The sequence below is a fragment of the Teleopsis dalmanni genome, chromosome 2, assembly GCF_002237135.1.
Source record: "Teleopsis dalmanni isolate 2A chromosome 2, ASM223713v2, whole genome shotgun sequence".
Lineage (NCBI taxonomy): Eukaryota > Metazoa > Arthropoda > Insecta > Diptera > Diopsidae > Teleopsis > Teleopsis dalmanni.
Genome location: NC_051847.1, coordinates 40,163,498 through 40,175,684, shown reverse-complemented (window position 1 = coordinate 40,175,684; position 12,187 = coordinate 40,163,498).

The window sequence follows — 12,187 nt, the reverse complement described above, 5'->3', positions numbered from 1 at the left end:
GGAATAGAAAAAGGACCACTGACTTACTAATGCATTAAAAGTCATTCAAGCTTAAAAATGGCTAATTGATTTTATAGATCAAGAATCAATAAAACCAACCACACAATGGCTTGGTCATGTAGCGAAAAGTGAAAATGCATCAGTAAAAAAAATTATTTTAATAAACCAGATGGCAGACGTCTAGTTGAAAGACCAAAATCTCGGTAAATTGATAGTTTTATTGCTGGTTTGAGAAAGTCAGGAGTAAAAAACTTTGAAGTAGTTGTCAATAGTCGTGAGAAATAGAAGATTTTTATTTGAAATGTCAAGACTGTTTTCATCAAAAAAAAAAGAAGAAAATGATATAAAATGTGGCAATTAATTTTTTTTGGGATGTCAAAAACTCATTTCTGGAAATATTAAATATCACATTATACTATTTTTCATCACATAATTTCATTTTTATTAAAATAATAATCGTTTTTTAATAAAGTTTAGTATTTTTATTGAAGCTTATTTTGTTTTTCTTTAGCCTTTATATTGATATAAAATTTTTAATGCAATTATTTCAAAAAACTATCGTAAATAATTTTTTTTCTATTCACTTTATACTTTTAAAACTTTAATACTTATATCGTAAAAGAAAAAAAATATCAATAAATTAAATTGTTAATATATAAAACAAAACGGTTAAGTTTTAAACTCGAACTTAAGTCGCAATTGACCCGTACATAAAGTATTTCTAAAAAAGTCGTGCTTCCATAAATATGGCATCGTGAGAGCATTTACTCTAAAGACTAAGTTCCAACTAATAAACTCAAGCATAAGTTACGGAAAACGTTCTTAAATGATCCTAAATAACAACACACAGACCAACAAACTAGCAGACGAGCCGACAGACCAAAATACTCGTAAGCACATTTGCTTTATGCAATTTAAGTCACTAATTGAACGCTTTACATGACACATCAAATAAATCACATAATTTCTAGAACGTTACACAAAAGAAGATGCAGTGCATCCAAAAGCATTGTTACTGCAACATGCTGAGCTTGAGCTACTTTTCAATGTAAACGCTACATAAATTTTGATGGCATTATTAGTTTTATAAAGCAATATTGAGGTCAGAACTTAACATATGTGAAAGGTGAGAAGAAAATAATTCAATCGCAACTCTTTATGTAATGGAATAAATTTTTTTTCCCATTGGAAAAAATATCAGGGATATCCAACGGGGACTATTTGAGTGTCTACAAGATCTAGAATTCGCCGATGATGTCCAGCTGTTAAGTCACAGACTTACAGCAGATGATATCCGCCATAAGCGAACGGCGAGAGGATACAGAGCAGTTCAAAATGTGAGGTTGTATATAAACGGTGGAGAAGAAACTCTACTGATTAGTAAACTCTTTTATCTACTAGAGGGTTATACATTTTGTGAGTCCAATAGAAACGTAAATATACCGTACTTGTAATTGAGTTTTTAATTAAGTTTGAATCAGATAAATCAATTTAATACATTAAATAAAATTATTAATTATTTATTTAACATTATAGACTTTTTCTAAGAAGGATTTTTAACATCAATATTTTAATACTATTTTTTGTCAATCATATCCAAATTTAGTGGTTCCAATTTACTTTAAAATTCATCTATCTAATTTAATTTTTTAAAAATTTGATTATAATAAATAATGACTTAACTACATAGCATATATTAGTGATATGTAGCGTCTATGTCATAGTCTCACTGATCGACTCCATATTCTAAGCGCTCCTTGGAAACATCTTAAGTACTTGGTACTCAATGAGCATCGAATGCAAGGTGCATGCGCGCCACCATATTTATGCCGGTAATATGCCATAAAATATATTAAATTCACAATAAAGAAGTATTAAAAAAAATTTATATTGGTCGATGTACATAGGGCAAAAGCAAAAAGCCAATAAAAACGAAATTGCACAATCATAAAGAAAACAGCAACTATAAATGGTTACCTTGCATGCCTCCTGACTATACAGACTACACAGGCGCTGTCTTCTCACTACCTTGAACGGGTCTACTGCAGCTTTCGTCCAACGAGTTACGCACCGAAATTGTTTGGTGTTTATTCGAAAATTGTGCGCGTTTGTTGGGACAAATACCGTCCTTGAGTTGTTGGCTTTCAGTGCTATTGTCGTATATTTCAACCTGCAATGAGTATCTATGTACGTTTATTAAAAATAGAATACGATACTGACACAGTCTTTATGACTTTACTAACTGCTAGAAAATATTGGATTACGAACTTAAGCACATCATCAATTAAACTATTCGTCGAAAATTATTTGTCTAAACAACAATTCAGAAAGTCATTAATTTGTTGCTGTTTGTTGAAATTATAGAAGTCTTAAGTATTTAAATTAAATATTTTATGTATCTCTCCGGATAAACTATATAGATTTCAAGTAACTAAAGATTCAGGATAGTGATTAAGATGTGAAGCTTGGAGTTTTTGTTAATGGACAAAATGATTTTATTGAGAGAAGTCAATATTTAGGAATATTTTTTATGTAATTCAAACTTAAGTTCATGGTTCGTGGTATCACAATGGATCATTATTTCTGCTTAAATGAGTTTTGATAAACAAGGTTGCCACTAGACTAAAATATATTAATACTGTAGTTATTATAGCATTCTATTTATGTTTTATTTATTCACTAGCGCGCTTCTAACAAAGATACCCACTCCAAGTACATATAGAAAGTGCGAAGAATGACTACTTTTTTCATAACAGAAGTCGTCATAACTATTCCGCTGAAGATATTTTATACAATTCTGAACTTTCTTCAGATTAAATGTTCTACTTTTCAATTTTCAGTTGTCTCTGCGGTCAGGGTTAACACTACATATAGAAGGTGGAACCTACATAATTAGTACTACTATCCAATTATATATAAGCTTACCGAATTACTAATGAATATTGATTACATCATCTTATCTACAACTTTAGACCACGGATAGAAAACTAATCTCTTGTCAAAATCGAAGCTCTATAGTGTTCAATTGTAGTGAATGGATACATATTAAATCTGGGTTGATACTCACACACACTTGATAAGCCAATTTTATTTAAAGTTCCGAACTACTGCAAGAATCCGTCGAGTACTAGTACTGTACCTTAAAAGTTCTAAATTATGCAGATATAAATCAGATATAAGTACATATATTTAAAAATAGAAGGCTCAGGTTTTTATTCTGTAGTTCCGTGTCTTATTGAGACCATTATTATTTTAAATACTTTAAATTTGCTTTTAGGGACTACCAGAGGTTCTACATTTGAGATACAAAAATCATATCCTATCTCCTGAAGAAACATAAGCCTAATTGTCTTTGACCTGTCGAAAGAAATCATCCTACGTTATCTTTCGTCTGCGGCTGGCAAAAAGCAGGGATTGAAACACCATTGAAATAAGACCCAACCTGGTTCCATGTCGTCCTGTAGTTTAGTGTCTCTTTAGGATTGATATTATTTGAAGGATTTTTGATTTACTTCTATGAACTATTAGACGTTGTATATTCGAAGAATAAAAGCCATATTCTAGCTGCTAAAGAAACATTAACCTAATAGCTGTTGACTTGTAAAAAATGACATCATTTTTTGTCTGTGTTGAAAAATGCAGATATTGAAACGAGAGGTGTCAAGTCTCGCTAGTTAATCAGCGCGCTCTTTCCCTGCTATATTAGTATGGTGAGGAACCCAAACTGGAGCCACCTTGGAGCTACTGGCAGTAGGTTGAAATAACGTCCACATTAGTGAACTATGTTGGACGAGATACAGACTACTGAAATAGTTTTGATATTTGTCAGACTCTCATTGAGAATACATATTCTTTTCATAAAATTTCATATATGGTAAGTCTTATGATAAGTGTTAAAGTCAAAGCTTATATAGTTCAAGTCTATCATTAAATAATTATACATTAGAAAATATTGTATTTCAATGCATGTATAATTTAAATTTTAGAAAAAATATTTTTATTTTTCATGTTATATATCTTTATTTTATTTTTGATATCTTCCTTTTTTTTTATTATGTTGAGGCTAGTTGAGTCAGTGCACTTGTGCACTTTTACTCTCTATTAACTGCGAGGCTTCTTCATATCCCCTCTCTACTCCTTGACTAGATTATTGTTTATCACTACATGAGACTAAGCAATAATTGACCTCAGATCTGCATACCTCCCCGAGGAACCTGAAACCATTCTGAGATTCGATAATGCGGTGTTGGTAAACCTGTCAGTTTTCGTAAATAATAATTTCAGGGCACTATCCTTTATGTATTTTTTGATTGGATCAATCTTGAAGTACCTGAGGCTGTCATTTGTCCTAGTGTACAATGGTGCCTTGAAGAATCTTCTCAGAGCCTGACTTTGTGCAATTTCTAGCTGGAAAGTAATAGTGTAGTTTTATTAACTTTTTTTTTCATTTCGTTTTTATTATTTTTACTATAATTTTTTTTTATTTTATTACTTTTATTGTTATTTTTGTACTCTTTATTTTTTTTTTGTTTTTATTTCTCTATTATACTATTGTGTTTTTATTTTTTAATATTTTATTTTGTTTATATTTTCTTTTTAATAATTTCATATATATTAATATTAATTTAATATTTATCTTGATATTTTATTTTATTTTCGTTATCTCTATTTTATACCAATTTTAAAATATTTATAATTATTAATATTTATTATCATTTATTAAACTTAATATTTTATGCATGCGTCGCGGGTTAAAGAATCCGCAGTCATTTCCGCTGTCTGCCGATGTCCTTTGACAGGAATGCATATTTTGCAGCCATTTTTATTTATTTGAGTGAACACTTTGACGACTCCAGCCATTTTCCAATTCAATTATTTGCAATTCGTTTACAGTTAAATTGGTTAGGAAGACATTTCTTCTCGGTAGTAGCTCCCTAAGGATTTTTCTAGTTTAGATTTTGCATTTAAGAAAAAATATTTAAGTTTGAAGCTTTTAAACTAAAGTTGTAGTTGATATGACTTCAAAATATTATGAGATCCTTTGAAAGGAAGCACTCAAAACCTTATTCATCATATTTAAATTAATTTTATTTGCTTTTTATAAATACAAATTTAAATAGATAACAAGAATTAATCTCTTATTGAATTATAGATTTTTTTCGGGAAATAATTTTAACTATATCCTTTTGCTCTGCGACTACTCGGAGGAAAATTTTAATTTAAGTTTGTAAACAAAAAGTTGTTTGGACTACTTATATGTTATGATATTCTTATTCTTATTATTATTAATTGTTAAGTAAATAAGTTAATAAATAGATCGTTCCAAATTTCAATATTGATAAATATATGACGGAATCCGAAACGGTTATATGGTCAACTCAAAAACTGACTTGATTGAAATCAAAATTCTTGCATTTTTTTTTTTGGATTCTTTTCGAAGATAGATTTCTTGTTCTAGGACATAAAGACTTATGGTAATAAAAACACATGAAGACATACTCTCTTTTAATGAAAATTTAGTATTCAATTTGAGAGTATAGACAAAGAAGTGTATTTACTCACTTATACCACATTTCATGTATAGGTTTTAGTTTGAGCTTATCCTTGGGTTAGCGTACCTTATAAAGCTCAATATTGCATTTAATAATGTAATGTAATGTTGAGCCTTTTCCGAGTTAATACATTTGGGCACTTTTACTCTTTAATAGCTGGGCGGTTTCTGCAGAGTCCCACCCATCTCACTGACTAATTTAAGTATTCCTCATAATCTTCCTGATTATTCAGTGACTGATCTAAGATCTGCGTACCGCCCCGTGCGTTTAGTAATTATTCTGAGATTAGATAGTGTTAAGTAGCACTAAAAAATGTTTTTCTTATTAAAGTTACTGGTTTAGTAATAATATGACTTATAGTGTTTTAAGGAAAATTTATAAAAAAATAAATTATTTGTCTCAATTAGTGCAAATATGATGAGTTTGTATAAATTCCAAGTAGCCAAATTTGTTAATATTTTGTTTAAATGTAATTTGTTGCAAAGGCGTTATCTTCACAAATCATATAACCTATAAAAAAATTAAAAAAGTATATTAAAAATAATATAAATGAAACCATAAAGTCTAAGCTTGAAAAATCAACCGGAATCGATAGCAAAGTGCACGAAACCTTCTTCGCAGAGTTCAATTATGAAAAAAAAAACACAAAATCAAAAGTACTGCAGACAACCGCCTGTGGAGATCTATCATCAATAAATTTCTGGTATAAACATTTTTTACTCCATAGTATATACATAACATAGTTAGTTTCTTTTATTTGGAACAAAATGTCATTTAAAGCACAAACATCCCACAGCGAATCATATGCGTAAAAAATGTATCATGTCCGGCGACTGCTCACAAAACGGGGTTTGTTAGGTAATTAATGACCGGTCATCATTTCGCAGACGATTCTGTTATCAAATTGGAGTATATTAATAATTCTATATACATACGTACTTACGAACATGCAGACATAGTATGTAGGTATGTATAACGATTTATAGCAAACGGAATCATGCATTTAAAATTCAATGCATTGTTTGTGGTGTATTTGATTTTTTATGATTTTTTATAAATATTTTTAATTTTTTTTTTTGAAATTTTTTATAGAGAATTATTTTTTTATTTTTCATACACGAACTGCGTGTGCAGTCTGCGAAGTTGTGATTTATTTGTTGGAGATTTTTTTATATATATTATTTTTATTATAAGCGGCGGCGGCGACGACGGCGGCGATGGCGGTGATGGCGGCTTCATGGAGGCACACTATAGAGAGTCTCTATTGAGACACATATTCATATTATATATAAACTATATGTTTGTGTTTATGTGAAATATTTAAATTTTAGCATAAATTTTTTTTTTTTTCTTTATTATTTTTATTATTCAGATACAAAGTTTTTATTTAAATTTTTTTTTTTTTTTGGTTTTTTTCTTTCAACAATATTGAATGTTCATTTATGATATTTTGCATTGAAGGCCGCAATCTGTAGCACAATAAATTACCAATTATATTTTCATTTCGAATTTCTGTTGTTGATTGCTTTGCTTTGCAAAGAATTTACTGGCAAGCCGAGCTCAACGCACTGGCGCTCTTGTCACACATTGTGCATCCTCAATGAGTTCGGCCAGATTTCATATGCAAAATGCGCAAGGAATCAAATTAACTGTTTAATGAAAGAGTGTTTTATGTGCATATGAATGAGCATTCCATATATCTTCTGAATTGCGAGCTTTTATTGCTAAAGGAAACAATGATGATGACTAAATTGCAAATTTAAAATGCAATAAATTTAAATCAAATACTATTAATTGTTAATAAAGCGATTGGGAGAACACTTCAAGTGAAGCTGATTTTATATATGGTAGTCGATAAAAAAAATGTTTAATATATATAAATTTATTATTTTGTAAAATTAAAAGCTTTGTGAAATAATTATAAAGTTGCTGCTGATGTGCTCTATTCAACTCCTTGCAAAACACAATACACACAGACACTGCAAACCATATAAATCATTTATGTATATCCCATTCTTGATAAATCAATGTTACATCAAAGCAATAATATACACTGGACTCATTGTCTATCCATCATTCTCTATACACCTGCAAACCTGACTCTCATAGATGGATAAAATTGATTGACTATAACATGTTTCACATATGTATATAAAACAACATTCAAATAAGCTTCTCAAATCTGAAATTCTTTCCAGAAATCAGTAAATTTGCAGGAATAAAGTTTTGAATCATAAAGACTTTATTAATGGTTGTGTAGAATAGACAATTATTATTATGTTAAGCCTTTTTCGAGTTAGTGCATCTGGTCACTTTTACTTTATGATAGCTAGGGGGACCCATCTCACTGATGAGAGGAATATGAGCATTCCTGATAATCTTCGTGATTATTCAATGATTGATCTAAGGTCTGCGTATCGCCCAGTGTGGTTAATGATTGCTCTGAGATAAGATAATCCTAATTACATTATATTAAATAATTCAGTTTTTGACATATACATAAATACATTGAGTGAGCGTGAAGTAATTTTGTAGGTCTTACAATACGCAATATAATTGAAAATCCTAGCAAAACATATATCATTTGTGATGTTAAGAATTCAAACTGTCAAAAGCGTGAACTTATTGCTAAAAATATTGAGACAGTGAATTCAGGTGTAGGAAATAGGCTGGAGGTCATAACAAGTTTTGCAAAAACTCCGGTATAACCCGATCCATTGGTATTTTTATTGGGTAGGGTATAGGGCGCAGGTGACAGTCAGTTTTACAGAAAATCAGGTATAATCCGATCTATTGGTACCCATTGGGTAGGGTGCAAGTGGCAGCAACTTTTGCAGAAACTTCGGTATAATCCGATCTATTGGTATGTCATTGGTATCTTCATTGGGTAGGGAGTAAAACACAAGTGGCACCTAGTTTTGCAGAAACTCAAGTATAATCCGATCTATTGGTACCCATTGGATAGGGTGTAGGTGGCAGCAACTTTTGCAGAAACTCCGCTATAATCTGATCCATTGACATGCCATTGGTATCTTCATTGGGTACGGGGTAGAACGCCAGTGGCAGCAAGTTTTGAAGAAACCGAACCATTGGTACCCATTGGGTAGGGTGTAGGTGGCAGCAACTTTTGCAGAAACTTCGGTATAATCCGATCCATTGGTATGCTATTGGTATCTCTATTGGGTAAGGGGTAGACTGTACCGGGAAAACAATTTTAAGCTTCAATGAAACAGGCAATATGTCAATTCCTTAATATATCTTCAATTCCTATAATAAAAAGGTACTAAGTGCGAAGCCAGAGTGTATTTACACCTTCTAAAGAGTGTCAGGCAATAACAAAGTAACATATTCTTACTCCTATGACCTGTAACTATTACATTAGTCATATGACTTAATTATAAGAGAGAGAAACGTTGTGAAAGTGCCTACCAATCACTACAGCGATTCTGTCACATAACGGATACCGAGCAAACCTTAACATTTGCTCTGGTTTTCTCGGATCGTAGATGAACCATGTCAAACATGCAGTCAGACAAGTTTGCTCATTGCACCATCTTATATCCATAAGATCCAACATTTCAGTGTGGTCTTATGACGTATATTGATTCTCATTAATTGTTTTAAAGTGTAGCATATAACAAGACTTCAAAATCGCCGATTCGCTGAATATTATAAATCCAAACTTTTCACACTACCAATGTACTTACATTAAAGGTACTCACAAAAATTCGCACTTACCGATTCTAAACTCCACATGAAGAAGTTTCCGAGTTTAACATAAATGTATTTAGCTCCTGAGTGATGGAAAATGTGAAAACTCCAAACGTTCCATTGTAAGAGTAAGGCAACTCACTCTCACAATGGAATAAAGTTAAACAGGCTGGAAGATTCATAAAATTTTGTTAAACCCCCCTTAGTATTTTTTGCCATTAACTTTTTATTACTATTTCTTGGTAAGATATTTAAACCCATCATTGTGAAATAGATTCAATACTATAGTGATAGTACGTTTTGGGTTGAGAAACACTGGTCCAGAGTAAATTTCCTATTGTCAAGGGTATGTATATAGCCTATGGCTATATTCATACCTATAGTATGTTTTGCTTACCGACTATATATTCGAGAACTCAACGTATTATTATATATACATACATGTCAAATACATAATTATTTTCTATTTATTATTTTTTTTTATATTTTAATACATAAATGAATAATCAAAAGTTTAAGCTCATAAGTCCTTAAAAATCTACACCTGCTTTCCCTGCATTTATGTTAGATGTGTGTGACCTTATTTGGTACGTGAATGTGATTTACATTGTTTTTCTGTCACAAATTTATGTTGTTGTTTTCACTTAAATTGGTTCATAATGTTATAGTGACTCCTTGTTAAGGTTGCCATGTCAAAACGCCCATTATACCACGCACCACTTCACTTTAATTTTTTTTCAATAAAATCAGAAAACGTTTAGGCTGTTAACATTTAAGGTTGACTAAGTTCTCTAAAAATGAACACGATGGCCATTGAAAAGTATACTTAGAAGGGCAGTTTCAATAGTTTTTACTTTTTTTAGCAGGGTCAAAGGTTAATGGCACACCTGCCTAAATGCACGTGCTTTGACTTCGATTAGTTTTGAAACTACTGACCTGTGACTTTTGATATATTTAATGGCAAATTTTAATTAAAATTAGGTGTAACATAATCTTAAAATTATTAACTTAATTAAAACACTTATAGATATAAATTTCAAGTTTATATTTTTTTTTTTTGGCATAGACTGAACACTATTGATTCTTAGCTAAAGATACTCAAGTATCTTCACTGGACTCAGTGTAAGTCCAGTAGTGCTCACACTCTTACTCGTATATGTGTATGATGTGTTTTCTTGTAATTTACACCGTTTTAATTAAAAAATGCGAATTGTAATTTAAACAGCACCACACATGCTGCTCCTAACTCTTCGAGATACAAACTCGACACACGTATAAATTCTTTATTATCAATAAATTGTGCGCAGACAATTGCACATTGTGATTCATTACACGAAACCGCATTTAAATTAATTTTCTTTGCAAAAATTGCAAAAAGCCATAAAAATACTTGCGTAATTAAAAACGAAGGATATCGTGGCAGGAAATTTATGTACGAGTATTCCATAGATAAATATATTGCATATGCACTGCACTTTGACTTGAAGTTCTTGTAATGCATTTGCCACAACAGCATTGAACACTTCACCGATTAGTTGGATGTGAGCATGTCATGAACTCACAGATTGCATAGAAAAAGTTGATGGATGGATGGATGGATCAGTGGAATCATTCTATCATAGGATAGAATGAAATAATATTTAATTGATATTATAAAACTGGCGATTTATGCTTGTTGTTTCTTTGTTTTCAAGGTAAAGATGAATGTAGCGCACTAGGTATTAAGTGAATCCTTATGCTTTAATGGCCCTTCAATATAACTCAAGTTAAATGTTAACTCTAACACGATAAGCATAACAATTTTGCTTTCTTTAATTGGAAGTATGGCTATAAATTCTGAAGCATTTGTATTCTTCCTACTTGCATTCAAAAATTGATATCTTATGGCTGTTTCCTTTTTAATGATAGTATGGATTATTCATTACTTTATGAAAATTACTCTTATTAAAAAAAAAATTAATAAGTAAATATCTCTCTGTTGAAGTCTTTATTTAGAAACTTTATAGTCATTATAATCATTATAACTATAAAATTACAATTATACATATATTAAATAAAGGTGATCATTTGCCTGCCTACTTCCACTTCTTTGCTTGAGTTAGTGTCTAAAACAACTTTACTCAACAACATCAGTGATCTACTGTAATAAGACCACTTATCAATTATGATAAATTATTCAAATGAATTTAACGAAGTATAGTTTGGGACATTAGGACGCATGACATCCTTAGAGACCTCAAGATTGATCCCAACAAAAAATACATAAAGCATAGAGCACTGAAATTATTTGCGAAAACTGACAGACTAACAAACACCGCGTTATCAAATCTCAGAATGGTTACAGGCTCCTCGGGGAGGTGTGTAGATCTGAGGTAAATTATTGCTTAGTCGGATGAAGTGATAAACAATAATCAAGTCAAGGCGTAAAGAGAGGTTTTAAAAATATCTCCAGTTAAGAAAGAGTAAAAGTGCTCAAGTGCACTGGTTCAAATAGAAATAATTAAATAATATAGTTTGACGCTCAAAATATGAGTATTAAATTATCTAAATTCGGTGGAATGGATGTAGTCGGTATTCATCTATCCTAGGGGTTCTTGCGACAAATGTGATAGCAAAACGGCTAAAAATCGCTGATTAAGATACGTGAAAAGTTATCTGTGACTGCACCAACCAATCAACCAACCCTAAATGTGACTTGATTAGAGATTAATCTAGGTAATATATACCTCTGTACCAGGATTTTCAAGTCATATCAGTACTATAACCGTACAGGTTACAGTTATTTCAAGTATTCTGAATACATTTGAAATGTGAAGAAACGCTGTGACAAAATTTTATAAATTTTAAAATCCTTCATGTATTCAATTCGAATTTTTATGTATATTTATACGTATATTCAAATTGAATGATTTTTTAAGTTAATT